This window comes from Notamacropus eugenii, chromosome 4 (assembly GCF_028372415.1).
Source record: "Notamacropus eugenii isolate mMacEug1 chromosome 4, mMacEug1.pri_v2, whole genome shotgun sequence".
In the NCBI taxonomy this organism is placed as follows: domain Eukaryota; kingdom Metazoa; phylum Chordata; class Mammalia; order Diprotodontia; family Macropodidae; genus Notamacropus; species Notamacropus eugenii.
In genome coordinates, this window is record NC_092875.1 from 266,097,121 (window position 1) to 266,121,725 (window position 24,605).

At 37.2% G+C, this 24,605-nt stretch overlaps 1 long non-coding RNA gene across 1 annotated transcript in view; it reads left to right on the plus strand.

Annotated features, from left to right (window-relative positions):
* Positions 1 to 22,281, plus strand: part of LOC140501220 (uncharacterized) — a 76,013-nt gene extending 53,732 nt beyond the window's left edge. Inside the window, exons 4-5 of the long non-coding RNA XR_011966100.1 lie at positions 21,320 to 21,470; positions 21,911 to 22,281. This is a non-coding gene — a long non-coding RNA (uncharacterized lncRNA). The remainder of the gene's footprint in view (positions 1 to 21,319; positions 21,471 to 21,910) is intronic.
* The last annotated feature ends 2,324 nt before the right edge of the window (positions 22,282 to 24,605 follow it).

The window sequence follows — 24,605 nt, forward strand, 5'->3', positions numbered from 1 at the left end:
TTTTGGGATATCAAATAGTCAGCTGGATATGTCAGTCTGATATCAGGGAAAAGATCAGGGGCTCGACAAAGAAATCTGAGACATATTTGAAGAAAGATGATGATTGAATCTGTGGAAATTGATCAGAAAACCAAGGTAAAGGACATGGAGCAAAACTAAGATCCAGAATCAAAGTCTAGAGGAAACCCACAGGCTGCAGATAAACTGTTGATAAATATCCAACAGAAGATATTGACAAAGGGTTGTCAGATAAGTAGAAATAACAGGAAGGAACAATATTGCACAAGCCCAAAGAAAACATCATATCAAGAAGAGGACAATTGAGAGTGTCAAAGTTTGCAGAAATGTTAAGATTGCTGATCGTCAAAAAGGGTCTTTTAGATTTGGCACTGAGGAGATTAATGGAAAATTAGAGCAACCAGTTCCAGTTTAATGATGAGGTTCAAAGAGAGGCTACAGAGAGTAAGCAAAAACTAAGAGGGAAAGAAGTGGAAATGACAATTTTAGACAAACTTTTGTGGAGGTAGTTAGGTAGCATAGTGGATACAATACTAGGCTTTGAATTAGGCAGAATTATTTTTCCTGAGTTCCAATCTGATTTCAAACACTTAATATCTGTGTGACCCTGAGCAAGTTACTTAATTCTGTTTGCCTTAGTTTCCTCATCTATTAAATGAGCTGGAGAAGGAAATGGCAAACCGCTGTCATATCTTTGCCAAGAAAAATCCAAAATGGCATCACAAAGAGTTGGACACAACTGAAACAACTGAGAAACAAAAAAAATATTTTGCATTTAATGGGCAGCTACATTACACAGTGTGTAGACTAATGAACCTGGAGTCTGGAAGACTCATCTTCCTACGTTCAAATTTGGCCTCAGATATTTGCTAGCTGTGTGTCACTGGGAAGGTTTGCCTCAGTTTTCTCATCTCTAAAATGATCTAGAGAAGAAAATGGCAAACAACTCCAGAATCTTTGTCAGGAAAACCACAAATTGGGTCACGCAGAATCAAACATGACAGAAATGACTTATCATAAAAATAGCCACGAAAGAGAAGAGAAATATAGGATGATAGAAAAAGTGAGAGTTTTTTGCATTTGGGACATAGATGTAGGGAAGCGAACAATAGATATGTAAAAACTGAAGGATGATGGAAGGGGTGAGTGGAGAGGCAATATCATAGAGAAAACAAAATGTTCTTGTACTGTTCCTGTGTGTACAGGAGGATATCTTTGCAAAGAAAAAAGCCCACTTATTCATGTGAGACAGGAGTAAAGGAGGAGATATTGGGGGAAGGTATCTGAATGATGTAAGATGAAGATAAAGAGGAAGTGATAAGAAGGAATCTTCAGCAAACACCCTCAATTTTTTGTCACACTAATTATATTTTCCTCCATTCTATACTGCCCCCCTCCATTATTATATTTTCTCCTTTGACCCTGTCACTTTTCTAAAGTGACTTTTCTTTTAATATTTTTCTCCTACTTCACTCAGCAACATATGAATGAGAACAAAGACATCATTTAGCTCAAGAAAACCAAGGCTGGCACTTGACAGGGCAAGATTTGAGAGAAGAGAATACTTCAGAATTCAATAGGGGTGAGGAATGAGGCCCATATTTTCAGATAGGGGCACTAAAAGAATACTACCTGGGAAAAGAACATCACTGGGATCTCATACTATGTTAAAAAGAAAAGAAAAAATATCAATGAAAATGGGATTTGCTTAAAATGAATGAAAGCACTTTAAAATTGGTTTCCATATTTCATAGGCCCATCCTCCATGTATTTAATTTCACATTCACTTGATTAAATATCATTTTTATTTCTCCAAGAAATATGTACTAAACAGTAATTCGATGGATTGGTCATGCATGAATAATTAAAATTAATTTTTATTGACTTGATTTTTCAAGTATAGATTGTGAGAATGACTCTAGTGATTAATGACCTTAGGACTCATTAATGAAACACTGAAGTGCTTTAAAGTTCAATGCAATCAGCCAATGACATCCATGAGCAGACACAACATGAGAAAACCATAATCCATGAGGAATGCCATTTTCATTGAGATTTTTCACATAATGTCTCCCATGATACAAGTGGTCATATTTATAGTAATACTAAATTTATAATTCTAATGACATTTGTTCTTATCTGCAAAATAGGGGTAATGAGGGCCTTTAAGTGGAAATTGTACAGTACCATTTAAATGTATCTCATGCTTTGTACTACCTCCTCCATTTGGTTTTAAAAATATTTCATGAGGGGAAAGAGCCAAGATCACTGAGTAAAAGGAGGGACTTCCCTGAGGTCTCCCCCAAAGGCATCCAGCAACCTGTAAAAATGTCTCTAAACAAATTCTAGACCTACAGAACGCACAAAATGATGGAATGAAATAAATCCCCAGTCCAAGACAAACTGGAAAGTGGACAAGAAGAATCTTTTACATGAGGCAGGGAGCAGAGTACAGTCCAGTGTGAGCCACACAAACACAAACCTGCCAGAGTAGGCCTTGGGGAAATGAATCATTGGCAGCTGAAGCAGTTTCAAGACTTCTCAATCCACTAACACAAAAAAAGTCAGTGGGAAAACTGTGGGACCTGTGTGAGAGGGGCAAGTGGTCTGGCCAGGTCTAATCCCAGACCCAAAGCAGTGGGGGTGGTGACAACAGTAGCCAGTAGCACAGCAGCAGAGGTTGTTTCTATAGCTCTGGGCCAACAGACATAGGTGTTTGAGAGACTGATACAAAATTTCTGAAGATTGGGACAGTACACCAACCCCCACCTCCATCACCACCTCCTCTGAAAGCAGAGTTCTACTTGATGAATAGTTACAAAATCAAGTGCTTGACTGGGGAGATAAGTAACCATCATAAAAGATATCAGACCAGAGAAACTTATTTTCGTGACAAGGAAGATCACAGCATATAACCAGAGGACGATAGCAGAGTCAAGTCTCCTACATAAAAAGCCTCCAACAGGAATATGAATTGGTCACAGGCCAGGGAGGAGCTCAGAAAGGATTTTTGAAATCAAGTAAGAGAAATAGAGGGAAAAATAGGAAGAGAAATGAGAGTGATGCAACAAAATAATGAAAATTCAGTCAACAGCTTGCTAAAGGAAAGCCAAAAAAAATACTGAAGAAAATAACACCTTGATAAGTAGACTAACCCACAAGGCAAAAAAATCCAAAAAGCCAATGATGAGAAAAATGCCAATGGAGGGGAAGAGGGAGAAGGTGAGAAAGAATGAGTGAATGTTACTCTCGTTAGATTTGGCTTAAAGGGGCAATAATATAGACACTCAAATGACTATCTTACCCCACAGGAAATTAGGGGGGAAGGGCAAAAGAGGCAGTGATAGAAGAAAGGGCAGATTGGGGGAGGGTGTAGTCAGAATCAAACACTTTAGAAAAGGGACGGGGTCAAAGGAGAAAATGGAATAATGTTTCTTCCATGTTTCGATGATAAAATTAAGCATTGCGTGTGACGAATATCCCATCTTGCAGTGGCTGATTTAGCATTCTATTTCATATATTCCTACCTATCTACTTTATTTCTGAATTATTTGCAATCTTCTCTACAAAATCTAGGGTAAATGTGAGAATATATTTTGTTACATTTTCTTGTTTGTTTTATTTTCTGCTTCTTTCCTATGAAATATGCTATGATGTAATGGCAAGACAACCCCCTTCACACACACACCACCAAGTTTCCTATAACTTTAGAAGTGTCTATAACTCTAAAACTGGTTCCTTCTTGTTTATCCTATTTATATGCAAAATATTGATTCTATGTTGTCTGGTAAATTGTTATTAATGCAAGTCAATAATTTATCATTCGGTCTGTTTTTGAGATAGAGGGAAGAGAAGTAATTAGAGGGTAGGAAGGGAGAAGAAAAGAGAGGAGAACGCAGAGAAACAACACATAGAGAAGGAAACTGAAGAACGGCAGAGCAGAGAGAAAGAGAAAAACTGACAGGGAAAGATGGAAAGACAGAAAGGCAGACACAGAGTTGAATAGTGAAATAGAGAAAGTATAGCACACTAGATGATGTCAAGGTACTTTAAATCATTACTATGTAATGCATCCTCTACCCTTTGATTTAGCAACAACACTATTTGTTTTATACCACATAGAGATAAGAGGAAAAGGAAAAGTACTCATATGTTCAGGAATATTTACAGAAGTTCTCTTTTGTGATGGGAATGTTCCCTTGAGAAATGATTGAACAAGTTATGATATATGACTCTGATGGAATGTTATACTTTATTGTAATAAATTATGAAAAAAATGTTTTAAAAAAGCTGGGAAAACACGTGAACAGAAGAAAAGTGAAGTGAATAGCGCCAGGAGAATATTATGTATAAATCCCATAATGATAATCAACCAGAATGATTTAGCAACTTTGACCAACACAACGATTCATGAAAATTTCTAAGGATTCTTGATGAAAAATATTCTCTTTCCAGAGAGAGAACTTATGGACTCTGAGTACAAATTAAAATATTTTTTCTCCTTATTTTTCTTGTTTTCATTTTCATAACATGACTAAAGTTTCATATATATACATATATATGCATATATATGTATATATATGTATGTATGAGCGAATGTGTATTATATCTTTTATAATCTATGTGTGGTACATATGTTTTATATAAATGCATATATATAGGCATACATGCATATATATTGGAAAGAATAGCAATGTTATGAAAAAATACACACATTTATTTTTCCATTTTTCATGGCTTCATATACTGCATTCCTTGCCTTCTCAATTGTGTGGGGGAGGAGATGGAAGGAGAAGGTGAACGTAGAAGTGAAAATAAAAATAAATTTCTAGAAATTATTATTTCAAATATAGAGATTTGTTGATATTTGCTCTTCTCTTGAATATTGTTAGCAGTGGTACAAATGATAAGATGAATGATAAGGATTTCAAATGATAAGGTAACAAAAATCCTTGAGGGATAGGAAACACACTGAATGAGCAAACTGAGACACCTCCTCACCCATGACCCAACATCAATAGTGCATACCACAGTAAGATAAAATTTTAGATTAATAAATATCATCCTTTATTTGGATTAAAAAATCCTCACAAATACAAAGGACACACATATAGTGACTACATGGAAGTTAATCTGAAAACGATCCAGGAGTTATATTGGATTTCAAGTATATTGTGAGTCAACAAAAGAATATAAAAATATTTGTTATCCACAAATCAAGTCAATAAGGTTTTATTAAGCACCTACTAAAGTGGCAGGTACTGAACCAAATAGTTAAGATACAAAGAAAAAAATTACTTCCCAGAAAAGACAATATACAATAAAGCATATTCTTCACAATAATAACTAAAAGTAACATAATCCATTAAAGTTTAAAAGCATTTTGCATTCATGCTTTTATTTACCTTTAAGATAGTCATATGATAATTTAAATATTGTGCCCATTTTATGGATGAGAAGACAGAAACTTAAGTTTAGCACCTTACCTATGTACATCTAATAAGCACCAGACATGGTATGAAAATACTAATCTCTTTTGACTTCAGGTTCATTCTTATTTATTTTATGCTGTCTTCTTAGCTGAAGAATGTTATTTTCTTACTGCATTTTCCTCTATTAGATCATTTTTTGCTCTAATGTGTTCATTTCTTAGCACCAAATTTTAGAAAGCATATTGATAAGCTCTAGATTGTACCTAGAATTATGCTTGATATCATGACATAAGAGGAACAATTGAAAGCTCATTACATAGGAGAGTGATTGAAATTATTTTAATTGTCTCCAGGAGCTGAAACTTCTGACAGAAGGTAGAAGTGGCAGAAAGGTAGATTTTAGCTTTATATAAGGAAATATTTTGTCACTAAACTTTTCCATAAATGGAATTGAAAATATTTTCTTTCTTATCATTGAACATCAAGCATTAGCTGAATTTTCAGCTTATCTTTAGTGATGTTTTAGAGAAATTATCATTCATAATGTTTAGAGTAACTCTTCTGATAAATTAAAATCTGCTTCTTCAATACTATTTATTCTCTGGAACCGATTCAAATATTTTGTTACATAATGGTGAGAAAGAGAATGTATGAGTCTTTTAAAATGAATTAGTTTAAATAATTAAAAAAAGTATTGTATTAAATCTGTTATCATACATCAAGTCAATAACCTTTTTTTTTTTTTTAAAAGCTCGTTATCTTCTGGTCAGTAAGCTAAACCCTGAGGATATACAAAAAGCAAAAACAAACAAAAAAACTGTATGTTGTCTTGAGAAACTCAAAATCTACTGGGTAAGGAAACATTCAAGAAAACGTACCCAAACAAATTTGAGATACTGTTAGAGGTCATATGCAAAATTTAAGGAGGACCAGAAAAACCATCAGGCAGGAAATGGTGTTTTAGCTGAACTTGAAGGAACCCAGGGAAATGAGATGGAAATGAGGAGAGAAAGAATCTGGACATGGACACAGCCAGTGAAGCATTCAGAGTGGGGAGTGCAAGAGAAAGACAAGGGACTAGTGTCACTGTATTCTAAAGAATGTAGAGGAAGGTAAGATACAAGAAAATTGGCAATATAGGAAGGGTCAAGTCAAAAGCCAAATGGAAGACTGTACATCAGTTCCTAAAGATAATAAAGAGATACTAGAGTTTATTGACACTAAATTTGATTGTTTTTACAAAACAACTAATTTTCTTACTTCCCATAATTGTACAGGTATATTAAAAGACAGTTTCAGACTTGTATCATGATCAATTTTCCTGAAAAGGTCATGGATCGTACTGAAGCTTTGGCGTTTGCTTGACATAATTTTGAGAAAAAATGAACATGTTAACATGTAATGAGAGCTTTCCTTTATAAATCATTTCTAAGTTTGCAAAGCATTTCACATTTGTTAATTTGCTTGATCTTTAAAATAACCTTGCGAAGTATTTACTGGAAATAATATTTTCATTTTATAAATGAAAAAAGCATGTTCCAGGTAAGTTAAGTAACTTGTTAAATATGACACAATTTAAGTGACATAGTTTGAATTGATAAATGTGAAGAGATAATAAAAAGAGATTCTTGCATTGGGAAGGTTAGAGTAGATAACTTCTAATAGTCCCTTCAGATCTAACAGCTATCATGCCATGACTCATAAAGATACCAAATTTCCTGAAAAAATGTTAGTAACAATAAGCAGGAGGAGGATCATATACACAAGTACTTTTGAATATAATTGTTTGCTTCTATCATTATTTTATAGAGTAGGTTTAGCCTATGATGATGAGTTTAAACTTTAGAAAATGCCAACAGAAATAACTTAAGATCATTGGCATGATGTTATGATATTAGAATTTATATAATATTTCATTCATTTCTTACTTGGGAATATGCTCCAAAACTTTCACTGGGAATAAATAATTCTTTCAAATTTCCAGTATTGCCAAGGCCTTTTAATAGATTAAAAATGTTCCCTTTAGTATTAAATTAGCAGTTACATTTCTTTAAAAATGCTTTGAAGTCTTCAGATACGTTCCTTACTATTTATTGCTCTACCTTCCTTTTCTGATGTTAATATTTCTTACAATGTGTTCTCTCATTTCTGTTTGCCTCAAAAAAAACTTTTCCCTTCTGATAATATGTAAGAACATTTTTGTTTCTTTGTTCTGCTCTGGCGATGGTGTTCATCTTTTGTTTCAAATCTGTAACAATTCGGGGGTGGGGTGGAGGTAAGATAGCAGAACAGAAGAAGTGACCTGCTCTAGCTCTCCCCCCATTATCCATAAAATACTTGTAAAAATGGCTTCAAACATATTCTAGACTAGATGAAGTCACAAAATGACAGAGTGAAACAGATTTCCAGCCCTAGATACCTGGAAGGCTGAGGGGAAAGGTCTATTGCACCTAGCTGAGAGAGGAAGCTGGCCCAGCTGTGACTGAGCAGCAGGACGCCGATAAGAATGGAATAGGCCTCAGAGCATGGAATCACAGGTAGCAGCTACGGTTCCCAGATTTCTCAATCCACAAAAATCAAAGACAGCTTCAAAGGTCAGTAAGAAAGTTCTTTCAACTAGGTGAGAGGGAAACGTGGTCTTGTCCCAGCCTGGGCTCCAGGGTGGTGACAGCCACTGTAGCAGTGGTGCACTTTTAGAGCACTCAGTCAAAAGATCCTGGAGGAATTAAGCAGCTGATCTGGATCTCAATTGTTTCTGGGGTGAGAAGGAGTGCTGGCATGGTGGAGTTTATGGTAGCTGTGGAGAGGGAATTCTGCTGGTAGTTCCAGGACAAAAAGAGTGCTTGTGGTTGCTCACAGACCAGAATGTAGGCCAGGAAGAGAGTAAACACCTCTCCCTTAATTGTGAAACACTGGAGGACCTGAGAACTTACAGGTCCCTGGAAATATCTCAAAGAACAACTACAAAAAACCTCTGAAATCTAGGGTAATATACCTAACACTTGACAAAGGACTCAAAAGTCAAGTAACTTGCTGGGAAAATGCCCAAAAGAGGGGAAAAATAGAGAAAAAGGTTATATCTGGATGAAAAGATATTTTCTTCCATTCTTTTGGATGAGGAAGAACAAAGCATGCCATCAGAAGAAGACATAAAAGTCAAGGCTTCTACATCCAACCAACTCCCCAAAAATATGCAATGGTCTCAGGTCATGCCAGAACTCCAAAAGGATTTTGAAAATCAAGTAAAAGAGGTGGAGGAAAAATTGGGAATAGAAATGAGAGTGATGCAAGAAAATCATGAATAGCATGTCAACAGCTTGCTAAAGGAGACCCCCAAAAGTGCTGAAGAAAATAACTCCTTTAAAATATACCAGCTCAAATTGCAAAAGAGGTGCAAAATACCAATGAACAGAATGCTTTAAAAAGCAGAAATGGAGGGAGGGGGGTCAAGATGGCAGAGTGAGAGCAACTGCTCACCTAAACTCTTACACAAACTCCTTCACATTCCTCTAAAAAGAGTATGTGACCAAATTTTGGAGGGGTAGAATCCAATAGGAGACAGCCTGTGGCAGATTAACAGACCAGGACAGACTGGAAGGTCGACTAGAAGGATCTGTTCTGTGGGGGTGGAGGAGTATATAGAGCACAGCATACCTTCCCTGCCAAAGCAGGAAAGCCCGGGTGGTCTGAGGGAGTGGCTGTACTGAAAAATTTGGGCATATCAGTCCAGGACAAGAGTTCAGCTGAATGGAGTGAGGGAGAGCTTGGAGCCCCAGGTATCTGCAATGGCTGTTCCTGGGACTATCAGCACCCAGATTAAATGTCTGTAAGTAACCTCCTTGAAGTTGCAGGATGCAAAATGGCAAAGTGATCAGAAAATACTCTCTTCCCCTCCCCTTGTTGACCTTGAAAGAACCATAAAATATTTCCCCAGAAAAATCATGGGATCAGCAGAAGGGGCAGTCTCTTAGCACATGAGACTAGGAAAATCGCTAATCAGAGTCCCTCTTGCTGTGGCTGAACAGAACTAATGCAGAACCAGAACAGTCCCAGACAGCCCCACTTCAGCAAACTTGGAGGTGATCTGGAGCCACAAGTGTGTGGAACCCTACCATCACCAATACCAGGGCCCCAGAAATTCCTTAGCACTCCAGGGAATCAGGGAGACACTAGGGCAGCTGAAATAACCAATTGCTGAGCTTGCCTATGCTGTAGCTCAGCAGAGAAGACCTCCTGGGGCCAGATCACCCCTCTCCCACACTTAACAACTAGCTCCACGGTAAATCTGAAGAAAGACAAAAAGACTTCATCTGAACTCTACTTTCTCATACTGACCAGGTTAGCACAAAGCAAGCTGCAGCACTTTAACTTCTACCTGAAAGAACCAGAGGCCACAAAATACAAAGCCTCAAGTTCAAGGCAAAAGAACTCTGGAACAGAGACGCTTGTGCCCTAGAAAAAGAAATCTATTTTAAAAGGCAGGAAAAGAATGATTATTATCATCATGAGTAAGAAGCAAAGCAGGAAAGAAAAGACCATAGAATCTTTCTGTGGGGAATCAAAACAGGAATACCAAAGAGGATAGCACTGAGATTGTGCTCCCACCTGAAATTTCAGAAGGGACTATGAACTGGTTGCAAGCACAAAGAGCCCTCTTGGAAGACCTGAAGAAGGCTTTTCAAAGTCAAATTAAAGAAATAGAAGAAAATGTGGCCAATAATTTTAAAAGTGTGAAAAAAAAGGATTCACTGAGAAGAATAGCTCCTTTAAAATGAAAATTGGACAATGGAAAAGGAAGCACAAAACCTAATTGGGAAAATTAGACAAATGGAAAAAGAAGTACAAAAACTAATTGGGGAAAATATTTTTTAAAAGGAATAACTGGACAGATGGAAAAGGAGATGCAAAGAGAAATTGAAGAAACAATTTGATAAAAATTACAATTGGGCGAGTAGAATATAATGACTCTAGGAGAAATAAAGAATCAGTTAAACAAAATCTAAGGAACGAAAAGGTAGAAGAAATTCTAAAATATCTAATTGGAAAATCAAATGACCTGGAAATAGATTCAGGAGAGAAAATCTAAAAACTATTAGCCTACCAGAAAACCATGATGAAAAAAGTGCCTGGATGATATCTTCCAAGAAATCATCAAGAAAACTGCCCAGAAGTGGTAGATTCAGAGAGGAAAATAGTCACCGAAAGAATCCACTATTCATCTCCCAAAAGGGATCACAAACTAAAAATATCAAGAGATATTGTTGCCAAATTTCAGAACTATCAAGTGAAGGAGAAAATACTACAGGCAGCCAGAAAGAAATAATTCAAATATCGAGGAGCGACAGTAAGGATCACACAGGACCTTGCAGCTTCTACATTAAAAGACTGAAGGAATTGGAATCTGATATTCCGTAAGGCAATCGAGCTGGTACTACAACCAAGGATCAATTAACCAGCAAAGTTAAGCATAATATTTCAGTCAAGGAGATGGACATTCAATGAAATAAAGGATTTCCAGACTTTCATGATGAAAAGATCAGAAATCAATGGAAAATTCTATCTTCAAATGTAAGTTGGAAGAGAGGCATAAAAAGTTAAACAGGGGGAAAAAACTTGTTACTCAATTTGGGCAAACTGCTTACATCCTTATAAGGGAAGATGATGCTTGTTAATCTTGAGAGTTGTATATTTGTTATGAAATATAAAAGGGATATTCATTGTAGAGGGAGCAGGTATAAAGTAAATGATGTGATGAAAAAAATGTGAGTAAAGCATATGAAGGGATGTACAAGAGATGTGAAAAGGAGGAAGCAGAAAATTACATCACAGGAAGAAGCAAAAAACTATATTAAAGTAGAGGGAAATAGGGGAGGGAGATGAGCATTGTTTGATATTTACTCTGATCTGATTTGTTTCAAGGAGGGAAAAACCAGCTTAATTAAGTATATCAACGTGGCTAGCTCTATAGTCAGTAGGAGGTAAAGAGGGAAAGAAAAGGGAGGGGAAGCTAGAAGGGAGGGAAGAAGTAATAAGGGGAAAGCAGAGTAAAAGGGACAGGGTTGAAAGAAGGAAGGTAAAAGTGAGGGAGGTGGTGGCAAAAATTAAAACTCTATTGTGGAAAGGAAGGGAGAAGGGAGCACTAAAACCACAATCAGGCAAAAGAGGATGGAGGGAAAGACACAGATAGTAATCATAACTGTGAATGTGAATGGCATAAACTCTCCCATAAAACAGAGATGGTTAGCGGAATGGATTAAAAAACTATAATCCAACAATATATTGTTTACAGGAAACTCATTTGAAATGGGGGATAGACACAGGTTAAAGGTTGTAGCAGAATATATCTTGGTTCAGCCAATGTAAGAGATTCAAGGGTAGCAATCATAATCTCAGACAACCCAAAAGCAGCAATAGATCCAACAAAAAGAGATAAGGAAGGAAACTATAACCTGTTAAAAGTCACCATAGACAATGAAGCAATATAAATTATAAACATATGTGCTCCAATTGGTATAGCATCCAAATTCTTAGAGGAGAAGTTAAGAGAATTTCAGGAAGAAACAGAAAGCAAAGCTATATTAGTGGGGGACCTCAAACTTTCCCTCTCTGAACTTGATAAATCTAACCGCAAAATAAACAAGAAAAAAGTTAAGGAGGTGAATAAAACTCTGGAGAAGGTAGATGTGATAGATCTCTAGAGGAAATTGAATGGAGATAGAAATGAATATACCTTTTTGTCAGAGGTACATGGCACATTTGCAAAAATTGACCATGTAATAGGACCTAAAACCCTCACAATTCAGTGTAGAGAGGCAGAGATATTCAATGCATCCTTCTAAGATCATAAAGCAATTAAAATTATATGTAATAAAAGGCCGTAGAAGGATAGACCAAAAATTAACTGGAAACTAAATAATTTAATCCAAAAGGGTGAGGGGGTTAAACAAGAAATCATAGAAACAATCAACAACTTCATTCAAGAGAATGACAATAATGAGATAACCTACCAAATCTTATGGGATACTGCAAAATCAGTTCTTAGGTGAAGTTTTATATCTTGCAATGCGTACATGAATAAAATAGAGAAAGAGGAGGGCAATGATTGGGCATGCAACTGATAAAGCTCGAAAAAAAGAAATTGAAAATCCCCAAGTAAATACCAAATTAGAAATACTGAAAAACAAAGAAGATATTAATAAAATTGAAATTAAGAAAACTATTAAACTAGCAAATTAAACTATGAATTGGTTTTGTGGGGAAAAAACCCAATAAAATGGTTAAAGTTTTGGTCAACTAGATTCAAAAAACGAAAGGAGAAAACCAAATTATCCACATCAGAAATATAAAGGGTGAACTTATCTCCAATGAGGAGGAAATTAAAACAATAATTAGAAATTACTTCGCCCAATTTTATGTCCATAAATTAGACAATCTAAATGAGATTGTTGTTTATTTAAAACAATATAAATTGTCCAGATTAACAGAAGAGAAAGGTGAGTACTTAAATAACCCCATCTCAGAAAAAGAAATTGAACAAGCCTTCAATGAACTCCCTAGGGAAAAATTTCCAGGATTGGATGAGTTTAAAATGAATTCTATCAAACATTTAAAGTAATTCCAATACTATATAGATTATTTGGAAAGACTGATAAAGAAAGAATCTTTGCAAATTCTTTTCCTATTACAAATATGGTTTTGATACCTACACCAGGAAAAGTCAAAACAAAGAAAGAAAATTATTGCTCAGTTTCTCTAATGAATATAGGTGCAAACCTTTAAATAACAATTTAGCAAAATGAACAGCAACTTCTCTAGAGAACAATACATTATGATCAGTTAACATTTATACCAGGAATGCAGGGCGGGTTCAGTATTAGGAAAACTATTAGCATTACTGATCATATCAACAACAAAACTAACAGAAGCCACATGATTATCTCTATAGATGCAGAAAAAGTTTTTCAGAAAATACTACATCCATTTCTTTTGAAAACACTGGAGAGCACAGACAAAAATGGAACTTTCCATCAAATAGTAACCTGTATCTATCTAAAACCTTCAGGAAGCAATATATGCAATGGGAATAAGCTAAATGCATTTCCAATAAGATCAGGGGTGAAACAAGGATGTCCATTATCAGCACTATTATTCAATAAGGTACTAGAAGTCTTAGCTGTAGGAATGAGAAAAGGAAACATTGAAGAAATTAGATTATACAAAGAAGAAGCTAAGTTATCACTCTTTGCAAAGGATATGATATATTTAGAAAATTCCAGAGAATCAAGTAAATGACTACTGGAGAAAATAAACAACTTTGTGAAATTTGCAGGTTGCAAAATAAACCCAAACAAATCTCCTGCATTTCTATATGTTGCTGACAAAACCCAACAGCAAGAGATGGAAAGAGAAATCTCATTTAAAGGTAGGGTAAACACTATAAAATATTTTGGAGTCTACCTGATGACACAAATCCCGGGACTCCCTGAACACAATTGCAAAAGGCTTTTCACACAAATAAATTCAGAACTTAGTAAGTGGAAAAACATCAGTTGCTCATAGGTGGGCTGAATCAATAAAATAAAAAGACAATTCTACCTAAATTAATTTACTGATTCAGTGTGATACCAATCAAACTACCCAATAATTACTTTGCTGAGCTAAAAAAAATTAAAATTCATCTGGAAGAACAAAAGAAACAGATTATCAAGGGAACTAATGAAAAGAAATGTTAGGGAAAGTGGCCTACCTCTACCAGATCTCAAGTTGTATTACAAGGTAGCAGTTATCAAAACCACTTGATACAGGCTAAGAAACAGAACTGTAGAGCAATGGAGTAAGTTAGATACTCAAGACACAGTAGGCAATGAATATAGCAATCTCTTGCTCAATAAACCCAAAGACCCCAGCTTCTGGGATAAGACCTCATTGTTCGACAAATATTGCTGGGAAAAGTGGATCACAATGTGACTGAAACTAGGCACAGACCAGTGCCAGACATTGTACACAATAATAAAGTCCAAATAGGTACATGATCTATGTATAAAGATTGATATTATAAACATATTAATGGAGCAAAGAATAGTATGTTTATCACATTTATGGAGAAAGGAATAATTTTTTACTAAACCAGAGATAGAAAACATTATGAAGTGCAAAATGGATAATTTTGATTACATTAAATTCAAAAGTTTCTGCTCAACCAAAGCCAATGCAACCAAGATTAGGAAGGAAGTAGAAAACTAGGGAAAAATATTTACTACTAGTGTCTATGATAAAGGTCTCATTTGAAAAATATATAGAGGACTAAGTCAAATGTAGAGGAATACAAGTCATTCCCCATTTGATAAATGATCAGAGGACATGAGCAGGCAGTTTTCAGAGGAAGAAATTAAAGATAACTATAGTCATATGAAAAAATTCTATAAATCCCAATTGATTAGAGAGGTGCAATCAAAACAACTCTGAGATACCACATCACACCTATCAGATTGGCTAATATGACAAAACAGGAAGATGACAAATTTTGGAGAAGATGTGGGAGAGTTGGAACACTAATTCATTGTTGGTGGAGCTGTGAGCTGATGCAACCATTCTGGAGAGCAATTTGGAAGTATGCCCAAAGGACTACAAAAATGTGCATATTCTTTGAACCAGAAGGACCGCTTCTTGCACTGTATCCCAAAGAGATCATAAAAAGGGGAAAGGGTCCCACCTGTACAAAAGTATTTATTGCAACTCTCTTGGTGGTTGCCAAAACCTGGAAATCAAGAGGATGCACATCAACTGAGGAATGGGTGAATAAATTGTGGAACATCAATGTAATGGAATATTATTGTGGTATAAGTACTGATGAACAGGAAGACTTCAGAAAGGCCTGGAAAGACTTATGTGAACTGATACTGAGTGAAAGGAGCAGAACCAGGAGAACTTTGTACATAGCAACAACCACAGTGTGAGAAGAATTTTTTTGGTAGACTTCGTACTTCCCTGCAATTCAAAGACTTCAAAAATTCCCAATCGTCTCTTAAGGCAAAATGCCTTCCATATCCATAGACGAACTATGGAATTTGATTACAGAATTAAACATCATTTTCTTTTGCATTATGTATTGGTTTGTTTTATGATATCTGCAATTCATTTTAATTCTTCTCTGCAACATGACTAAGATGAAAATATCTTTAATAGGAATGTATGTGCAGAAACTATAGAAAGTTATATGCTGTCTCAGGGAGGGAGTAGGGAGGCAAGGGGGAATTGGGGAGGGAGGGGCAAAATCTAAGATATGGGAGCGATTGTAGAACACTGAAGACAAATAAAATAATAAAAAAGCAGAATTTGTCAAATGGAAAAGGAAGTTCAAAGTTCACTGAAGAATACAGTTTTTTAAAAATTAGAGTGGAGGAGATAGAAGGCAATGCTTTACGAGAAACTAAGAAACTGTAAAACAAAACCAAAAGATTTTTAAAAAATACAGGACAACATGAAATAATTCATTGGAAAAGCAACTGACCTGAGAAATAGATCCAGGAGAGATAACATAGAAATTACTAGTCTTTCTGAAAACCATGATCAAAAAAGAACCTAGACATCATGTTCCAAGAAATTATCAAGGAAAATGATCTGATATTCTAGAACCAGATGATAAAATAAAAATTGAAATAATTCACCCACAACCTCGTGAAAAAAGTAAACTCCTAGGAATATTGTAGCCAAATTCCAGAGTTCCAGGGTCAAGGAGAAAATATTACAAGCAATCAGAAAGAAACAATTCAAATATTTTGGAAATACAATTAGAACAATGCAGGATTTAGTAGCTTCTACACTAATCCATTGAAGGGCTAGGAATATGCTATTCCAGAGGTCAAAGGAGCTAGAATTATAGCAAAGAATCACCTGACGAGTAAAACTGAGTTTAATATTTCAGGGGAAAAATTGGAACTTAAATAAAACAAAGGACTTCCAAGCATTCTTGTTGAAAAGATCAGATCAAAAAATTTGACTTTCAAGTACAGGAATCAAGAGAAACATGAAAAGGTAAGCAGGAAAGATAAGTCTTAAGGAACTCTTCAAAGCTGAACTGTTTGCATTCCTACATGGAAAGATGCTATTTTTAACTCATGAGACATTTTCAGTATTATGGTAGTTAGAGGGAATATGTATGTAGGTGTGTATGGGTATGTATGTACCTCTGTATGTGCAGGTATATACACACACACACACATATATTTATATGTACATAGGTTTATCTGTGTATGGTTTTATATATCTATCTATCTGTGTATACACACACACACATATATGTATATATACATACATACACGCACAGGGGGCACAGGGTGAACTGAATATGAAGGGAGACTACTTAGAAAATAAAATTTATTGCTGAATGGAATGTACTATTGGTAAGAGAAAGGAAGCAGTAGAATGTAGCAAGTGAACTCATAAAGAAAGATGCAAGAAAGAGCTTTTACAGCGGAGGGGAAGCAGGGAAGATAAAAGGAAATAAGTCATTTTTACCCTAGTGGGATTTGCCTTAAGGAGGGAACAACATAAAATATATTGGATATGGAAATCTCTTTTACCCTGCAAGAAAGCAAGGGAAAAGGGAATAGGAGAGGGAATATAACAGAATGGATAGCAAATTGGGGAAAGTTATAATTAGAAGCAAACACTATTGTGGGAGAACAGGTCAGTGGAGAGAAAAGAATGAATGGAGGCCAGGATAGGACAGAGTTAAATGTGGTTAGTCTTTTACAATATAAACATTACGAAAATGCTATTCATTGTTACATATGTGTGACCTATATTGAATTGCTTTTTGTCTCAATGAGGGTGGGTGGGGAGGGAGGGAGAGAATGTGGAACTCAAAGCTTTAAGAATGAATGTTAAAATTTGTTTTAGCATGCAGCTGGAAATTAAGATAGACAGGTAATGGAATATAGAAACCTATTTTGCCCTACAGGAAATTAGAGAGAAAGGGGGAATGGAAGAAAGTGGATAATAGAAGAGAGGACAGACTGGAAGAAGGGGTGGATGGGGTGCATGCTCTCTTGGGGTGGAGGGTGGGAAGAGATAGGGAGAAAATTTTGAATTCAAATTCTTGTGGAAGTGAATGTTGATAACAGAAATATTAATAACTTTTATATCTGAAAAGAAATTATAACAATTCTGTTCTGCTAATCAAAAAGTTTTGTCCTCAAGGCCCGAATAGCAAGATTTTTAAAAATGCAAATTGTTGGGGGGGGCGGAGCCAAGGTGGCAGAGTAGAAAGACACGCATAGGGAGGCTCTCTCCACACAGCCCATAAAATATCTGTAGAGAGGGACTCTCAAACAATTTTGGAGCAGCAGAAGTGGAGAACAACAGAATGAAGGAGATTTCCAGCCCAGGGTGACCTGAAAGACTCAGGGGAAATGTCGGTTGCACGGGACCTGGAGTGGAACCCATTCCAGCCTTGTCTGCTTAGTGTGGCAAAACTCTGGGAAGAGGACACCTCAGGAGCAGAAGTTCCAGTAGCAGTAGCAGTGAATCCCCAGTCCCAGCAGCAGCAGTCTGCAGATCCCTCAACCTACAGGCACCAAAGGTCAGTGATGGGATATTTTCAGCTGGCCAGAAAGGGAGAAGGGCCTCCCCATAGCTCTGGAAGCAGGCAGTGGCCACAGAGGCCACACAGCAGCCCATACAGCTTCCCGCATACATAGTTGGAGAGTAAAAACCCCTGGGGGTACTGAGGAGCTGAATATTACCTCAACCCTGTGTAGAGGCTCTGAGGGTGCTGGTCTTTGTCTCACACTGAATGGCAGCCCTGCCCTCACAGCTTAACTGAAAATCAGTCCCCAGTGCTGACTTGGTGGAACTGGAGACCAGGTGGCTGTGGAGAGGTAACTGCTAAGATTCTGGGCACAAAAATCTCTCTCTGCTCCCAGACCAGTGTACACGCCTGATTGTGCCACCTTGAAGGAACTGAGATCTTACAAATTCCCAGAGTAAACCCTACTCTTGATAAAGGACTCAAAAGTCAAGTAACTAGTTGGGAAAATGCCCAAAAAAGGGGAAAAAAAGACTGTAGAAGGTTACTTTCTTGGTGAACAGATATCTTTTCCCACCCTTTCAGATGAGGAAGAAGAATGCTTACCATCAGGGAAAGATATAAAAGGCAAGGCTTCTGTATTCCAGACATCCAAAACAAATATTCAATGGTCCCAGGTCATGGAAGAGTTCAAAAACGATTTTGAAAAAAAAAAAAATTAGAGAGGTGGAGGAAAACCTGGGAAGAGAAATAAGAAAGATGCAAGAAAAGCATGAAAAGCGAGTCAAAACCTTGCTAAAGGAGACCCAAAAAAACGCTGAAGAAAATAACACCTTGAAAAATAGGCTAACTCAATTGGCAAAAGAGGATCAAAAAGCCAATGAGGAGAAAAATGCTTTCAAAAGCAGATTTAGCCAAATGAAAAACGAGGTTCAAAAGCTTACTGAAGAAAACAGTTCTTTAAAAATTAGAATGGAATAGATGGAGGCTAATGACTTTATGAAAAAACAAAAAATCACAAAACAAAACCAAAATAATCAAAAAATGGAAGATAATGTGAAATATCTCATTGGATAAACAATTGACCTGGAAAAATAGATTCAGGAAAGACAATTTAAAAATTATGGGTCTACCTGAATGCCATGATCAAAAAAAGAGCCTAGACATCATCTTTCATGAAATTATCAAGGAAAATTGCCCTGATATACTAGTACCAGGGGGCAAAATAAATATTGAAAGAATCCACCAATCACCTCCTGAAAGAGATCCAAAAAGAGAAACTCCTAGGAACATTGTGGCCAAATTCCAGAGTTCCCTGGTCAAGGAGAAAATATTGCAAGCAGTTAGAAAGAAACAATTCAAATATTGTGGAAATACAATCAGGGTAACAGAAAATTTAGCAGCTTTTACACTAAGAGGTCAAAGGGCATGGAATATTATATTTAGTCCATATAGGACTTAAACCAAGAATCACCTACCCAGTAAAACTGATGATAATATTTCAGAGGAAAATATGGTCTTTTAATGAAACAGAGGACTTTCAAGAATTTTTGATGGAAAGACCAGAGCTGAAATGAAAATGTGACTTTCAAAAACAAGAATCAAGAGAAGCATGAAAAGGTTAACAGCAAAGAGAAATCATAAGGGACTTACTAAAGTTGAATTATTTACATTTCTACATGGAAAGACAATATTCGTAACTCTTGAAAACTTCTTTCAGTATCTGGGTAGTTGGGGGGATTGCCCCCCTCCCCCCCACACACACAGAGAGAGAGAGAGAGAGAGAGAGAGAGAGAGAGAGAGAGAGAGAGAGAGAGCAGGGTGAATTGAATAATGAATAAGATGGGATGATATCTTAAAAGAATAAAATTAAGGGGTGAGAGAGAAATATATTGGTAGGAGAAAGGGTGAAATGGCATGGGGCATAAAAGAGGCAAGTAAATGACTTTTCAGTGGAGGAAAAAATGGGGAGGTGAGAGAAAAAAACATGAAGCTTGCTCTCATCACATTCGACTAAAGGAAGGAATAAAATGCACACTCATTTTGGTATAGAAAAAAAGATAATAGCAGGTATTGTAGCAGTAATAATGTGCACCTTTCCTTCAGAAAGAGAAATGGGCACTGGGATTATTATCCCTTTTGTACCAGGCAGTGGGTACATGCAGAAGTCAAGTTTCACATATCAGTTTCTGACTCTGAGTGAAGGAGCTGAGAAATGGTGAGTCCAAGGCCCGAAGTTAGAATCCAGCCAAGCTGTATGCCCCTGAACAAGTCACTCCTTGCTGAGGTTGGGGCCAGATTTCTTCCTAGAAACAAAGGGAAAATGTTGAACTGGGATCTTCCATTCCTTTCTGGTTCTAAACCCTGCTGTCTGGGTTTTGGGCCCTTTTTATCCCAGCAAGCACTTCCTCTAGAAGTCTAGGACTTGGCAAACCCACATCTTTGGCCCAGAAAAGGTGCTCATATAATCTTCTTCAGTTCCTTGGTTTGAGATCTTGGGCCTCAGTATTCCTGAAATCTTGACAGTGACATCTTTCTTACAGGGAAGAAAAATAGAGGCTTTTCTCTCTCCCTGTGCTTTGTTGTGGCTTCTTTGGGATACTAGGAAGGGGTGTTAAAGATCATCTCATCTGAACCTCTTGTTTGGCTGATGAGGAAACTGAGGCACTTGCCTGTCATCACAGAGATGGGAAGTAAGGGCTGCAATTTGAAACAGGGATTCCTTTTTACTGTCTGGGCTAGGGGTGATCTAATAGGAAAGTTATTAAAGGAAGCGGTTTTCAGTTTCATTGTTTCTTTAGGAAGAAAGAGAATCCTCTCTCAGAGGAAAGTAGGTGGAGTCACCCTTGCCTTCCCTTTACATACATTCCCAGTCCTGACTCCAACAGCCACACCTCTGAAAAAGAGGAGATCTGGAACTTGAGGGGTGAGGAAGACTGGCTGGGGAAGGGACAAAGGAGGAAGTTTCTTTTTTAATCCCCAGGACTTTCTGGACAGATAATATTCCAGAGTAAAATGTCACTTCCTCCTTGGAGTTCAGTGTTTGGCTCCTGTGTAACAGTAACCCATTTAACATTGTGCCATCCTTTTGATGTTATTTTAAACTTCCAGCCGTGCAGAGAGACATTTTAACCTTGGAGAAAGCACCAGCCAGGCGAGGTTTCAAGTTTGCCCATTCTGATTGTGGAAAGTGCCCGAGGATGGATCTCCCAAGGATTGGGGGCTGAAAACCTATCCATTTTTTATTTCAGGGTCCTGTGTGATGGGCCTCCCATGCAGGGACAGATCACTCTGACTCTGCAGATACTTACATTATCTGACACATTTCCTCGGCCTACAGGTTATCATCGAAGCTTTGCCTCTTAATGAGACTGTGCAGCCATTAGAGGCCCGTGTTTGGGCCAGAGATAATGGGACTCTTCTGTGCCAAGAGCTGTGTTAAGTGCTTTCTACATAAGATCTCATTGGATCCTCCCAGAAACCTGTGTGAGGTAGGTGCTGTTATCATCCTCATTTCACAATTGAGGAAACTGAGGCAGGCAGAGGTGAAGTGACATGTAGGGTCAATAAATATGGATTTGAACTAGCCTTCCTGACTCCAGGTCCAGTGGTTTGCATCTGTATTATAACATATCAGTCATTTTAGGGGCCGATCAGATGGAGTGGTCAAATGTGAGTATCAGTGTGTCCAATCAGGAGAGTGAGTTCCATCAACCTCTCCAGTACAGGAAAGAGGCCATGTCTCTGGGAGGTTTTATTGGCTTGCTGGCATCTCCTCTGTCCCAGGAGCACTAACTGCCACAAACAAACTTGGTTTGCAGCTTTGGGGATTTTTAGCTCCCTCTTTTCAACATACCCTCCTCCCTAACTGCCCATTGAATCAGTCTCCAAGATCTGCTGGCCTTCCTTTCATGCTCTCTTCCTCCTTCAGCATCTTGGGTCCAATTCTGGTACCTCCATCTTGGGAGATCGCCCCTTCTCAGCCTTGTGCCAGAATCTGCTGTGGCAGCATCCACCTTCCTGAGGTGTCTCCTCAGCACCCCAACTCCATCCTGCTCTGTCTCCAGCAGCCACAGGAACCTCTTGGAGGGAAAGGCTGGCCTTCAGTGAAGAAGCAAATGCAGTCAAAGCAGTAATTCTGGTGGTGTTAGCACCATCAACAATCTTTCTTACTGGGTGTTTGTGCACACGTATGTGCACAAAGTGTTTGTTAATGGCATTGCTTTGTAGATTGTGATGTGTACCTTGTTTTATCTTCAAAACTGTAGCAACTTTGTAAGTAGCAAATGGTTTAGGTTCATATTGGAGTTTATTTTTTAAATAAAAATGAAATAGTTTTACTCCAAAAAAAAATGCAAATTGTTTCCTGTTCCTTAAGTAGTTTAAATTATTTAAATATGGGCAATTGTGTTCTAAAATATTTAGGATATGGAGAACGTGATAATTAATGGTGATGTATACCTGTTCTGCCTGTCACTAATATTTTCCTAAATGTGGGATTTCTTTTAGTAAACCTTCCAAAACAATGTATGATTTCCTTACACACATTTTTTTTTTCCTCAGGAGATTTGTCACACAGCAGAGAATTTTGCAGAAGTTGATAATAATTACTTTCGGTACTAAATGGTGTGGTGAAAAACAAAGGTCAAAGATTTGGTTTCAGAGGATCTGGGCTCAAATTCTGAGTGTGCCACTTAGCACCTGGATGACTTTGGGGTCCTTAGTTAGTTAAGGATGTTCTTTAGTTATCACGTTTGAATTGTGAGTGATTAGACTAGATGAATTGTCAGGTACTTTCCAGTTCTAAATGTAGGATTCTGTCATTCATAGCAATGCATTATATACCACATCATTTTTTCTAATATTTAAAACTCATCACAATTTTATTAATCATAATAAATGTCTTTAGTGAAGTACCAGACAGCTGTTTAATTTCACGAGAAAGGAAAATTTAACACATAATTTTATATTCTAATTCAAACCAGTTTTGAGCCCGTGTCTAACCGTGTAAGGTAATTGACTAAAAGTCACCACTGGCTAAAAGTCACCATTTAGTTAACCAATTTCACTCCCAAAAGCAAGCTAATGATTGTTTGTAGTACATGAAGCTTTACCAGAAGATTATGCATATGCCTGAATAGATTCAGTCTCACAAAGCTGTCAATGCGTTAAACCTCTAAGGGAAATTTCATTCCTTCCCTGAGTCTACTATTGCTTTAACACTTTAAATTTGAAAATATATTCAGATGGAGCAAAACTCCTCATTAAATTCAGTTGAAATATTTTGATAATGGAAGGGCTTGAATGGGTAGTTGGTGCCCTGAGGTACCAGATCACTCCTGCATAGACTGATATGCTAGTAGTCTTAGTACAACTGTATTTGCACACAACTTGGTAGACTGGTAGATGTAGTCTGTCTGGGAATTCCTTTTCCCCCTTGCAACTCTTATTGACCTGTGGGTCTCCTTTCAACTCCTAATCACACACATGAATCACTTTTGCTCCTACCTAGGGATTCCAATTTCACATTCCTCACTGTAGGAATTTACTTCTCCTCATTGACTGGACTGCTTATTAATGGTCTCCAGCGCAACTGGGACACTATAACACTAAACACATCTCTGACTTGGGCTGTCATCCACCACATGATGTTCTCCAGCCTGATCATTCTTTCTCTTTAAAGTAAGTGAAAATTTTTAGTACCCTGCCTTATTCAAATTCCAAATTCTTCATCTTTACTTTATTTAGAAAGATGGAAATTTGACTTTAAAATATATTGTAAAGTATGTATTGCTTACATCTTGCAACCATAATTTGAAAATAGAGATTAAACTTGTCTCAATTTGTCTTTGTGGCTAACAAACCTCTGTTCACAAATGGGAGGTTTTGGTATCTGGATATGAGTGAAGAGGACTTTTTAAATAGCATAAAAATTCAGCTCAACTGAGGATTCCATAGTAGTAGTATCGACATAGAATAGCTGCCCTCATTTGGCAGCAGTAGCCTTTCCTTTGGAGCTGGTAGCCTCAGTGAAGGCATATGAGCTAACCCTGGCTGCCAAAAGCCTGGAGTGGCAGGAAAAAATTACAGACAATTGCTTTTGTGAAGATATTATCTAGGTGATAAGCTTAGTTGTTTCTTTTGTAAAGTATACTTTTGTTCACAAACAAGATAGTGACTGAAGTTTTATTATTATTATTATGGTCAAGTTTAAAAACTACCTTCATCCCACTGGGCCTCTCTAACGGCTGCCGTTTAATTCCTTCAAAACTAAGACAATATAGAAGGTCAATGAGAGAACTCTGTGAGACCTAATTTGACTGGGGTCCAGGCCCAGTCCCAGGGTAGAGGAGGAAGCATTGCCAGTGACAACGGCGGGGGCTATGACAGTTGCTTCCAGGGTTCTGGGCCCACAGACTGTGGGGGATTGAACAGCTGACAGAAAAGCCATGAAGCTTGGGACAATAACCTTAGCCCCATCCCCACATCCATGGAAGCAGTCTTACCTGGACAAAGAGTTAGAAGGTTAAGTATTTGGCTGGGATCATGCGCAAAATGAGTGAAAAACTCAGATTATAGAATCTTACTTTGGTGACAAAGAAGATCAAAACAGACAATGAGAAGAA